This window comes from Vulpes lagopus, chromosome 14 (genome assembly GCF_018345385.1).
Source record: "Vulpes lagopus strain Blue_001 chromosome 14, ASM1834538v1, whole genome shotgun sequence".
In the NCBI taxonomy this organism is placed as follows: domain Eukaryota; kingdom Metazoa; phylum Chordata; class Mammalia; order Carnivora; family Canidae; genus Vulpes; species Vulpes lagopus.
The window spans coordinates 2,256,449-2,258,536 of record NC_054837.1 but is presented as its reverse complement, the minus strand read 5'-3'; the positions used below and the strand labels follow the sequence as shown (position 1 = coordinate 2,258,536).

At 40.5% G+C, this 2,088-nt stretch overlaps 1 pseudogene; it reads left to right on the top strand.

Annotated features, from left to right (window-relative positions):
- The first annotated feature begins 987 nt into the window (after window positions 1–987).
- On the top strand, window positions 988–1,752 carry LOC121475728 (annotated as a pseudogene).
- Window positions 1,753–2,088: the final 336 nt, after the last annotated feature.

Below are 2,088 nucleotides of genomic sequence, written 5' to 3'. Positions count from 1 at the left end.
TACCTTCAATTCTTCTGGACTTCTACTAGAGTGTTTGATTTTCTTTCAATCTCATCCAAAGTATTTTCTATTTCATATTTATCATGCTCATGCTTTCCTCTATCAACCTGTATATTCTATCATCTTGTACATTTTTTTTACTATTTTTTGAGTTACAATCTCTTACTTCTTTGAAAACCCATGTTAAAAAAAAAACATGTAATATTCCAAGGAATACCAGACATTTTGTGTTTTACCTTGCTGAATCATGGATGTTTTTATATTCCTCTAATTGCTCTTCAGTATTTTTCTAGAAAGCAAGCACATTACTTGGAACTAGTGTGATTCTTTCTAAAATGGCTTTTTGATCTGTTAAGCTGTGTCCAGAGCAGTGCTGTCTAGGACTATTTAACCCCATTATTAAGATAATATCTTTTAGAGTATTAATTATCCCCATTACTAGGATATCCTTCTTTTTTTGTTGTTTTTGTTTTGTTTTTTTGTTTGTTTTCTTTTAGAGAGAGCAAGAGCAGGAAGGGGAGAGGGGGAGGGAGAGACAGAGACAGAGACAGAGAAAGAAAGAGAGAAAAGAGAGAAAATCTCAAGCAGACTTCACACTCAGTGGAAGTCTGATGTGGGTCTTGATCTCATGACCCTGAGATCATGAGGTGAACCTAAATCAAGACTCAGACATTTAACAGACTGAGCCACCCAGGCATCCCCTAGGATATCCTTCTGAGGACTCTAACCTATGTAGATTTTTTTTTTCTTCTCTGGAATTTACAGTTTTCTACTTTGGCCAGTTAGAACATGAACAATCCTTGCTCCTGTGTGAGCTCTGACAAGTATTCCTCTATTCTCTTCAGGCTGTGTTTGCCCAGCCTCACGGAGTTTCCTCATAAGATTGTTCCTCAAAATTCAACTTAAGACTTAGAGGGGACTCCATCCTCTTTCCTCTTTTCTCAGGTACCAGAAGGAGGTGGTCTTCTTTTCATGCCTAGCACAGCCATGGCTCATGTTCCCAAGAAACTCTGATGTGTAGCAGCTCCAAAGCATGGGATGCTGAATAAACTGGTGTGTTTGTACCTCATCCATATACTGGTTCCCATAAGCTAAGAGAATGTCTCCCTCTTATTGTTTTCCTAGGGAACAGACTTAAGTATGCCCTAACATTAGATGAAGCAAAAATCTATATGCAGCATTTTGTTAGAATTGATGGCAAGTTAATATAACCCACCATCCTGGTTTTATGGATGCCATAATCATTGTCAAGACTGGGATGAATTTCCAACTGATCTGTGACACCAAGGGTTGCTATTCTGTTCATCATATTACATCTGAGGAGGCAAAGTATAAATTATGCAAAGTGAGAAAGATCTTTGTGGGGACAAAAGGAACCCCTCATTGGCGGCCCATGATGCTTACACCATCCATTATCCTGATCCACTCATCCAGCTGAATGACACCATTCAGATTGATGTGGAGCCTGGAAAGATTACTGATTTCATCAAGATTGACACTGGCAATCTGTGTATGGTGACTAGATGTGCGAACGTGGGAAGAACTGGTGTGATCACCAACAGAGGAGACACTCTGGTTCTTTTGAGGTAGTTCATGTGAAAGATGCCAATGGCAACAGCTTTGCCAACTGGCTCTCCAACATTTTTGTTATTGGCGAAGGCAACACACCATGGATTTCTCTTCCCCATGGAAAAGGTATCACCTTATCATTGCTGAAGAGAGAGACTGGCAGCCAGACAAAGCAGTGAGTAAAAAGGTCTCTAGGTGACTTGATTGGAAGTCTTCATACTTAAGGACAATGCAGCATAATTGAAAAAAAAAAAAAAGACACTTGGAGGACTCCAAATCTCAGAAGCCATCACTTTGGGAAGCTCTTTTCTCTCTAGCCCTCTGTCTTTTGAACTCCAGCTGTCTTCTTAGCCACCTACTTCTGTCTCCTAAACTCAGAAATTGCCAGGCTGCACCTGGGTCACTCCCCAACAGGACAGCTTGGAAAGTTTCTCCAGACCACAACTCCAGGCAGTGAGAATCAGTCTCACGAATCCATTTTCTTTCTCACAGGAGTCCCTGTCCTCATCTCCACTGTAT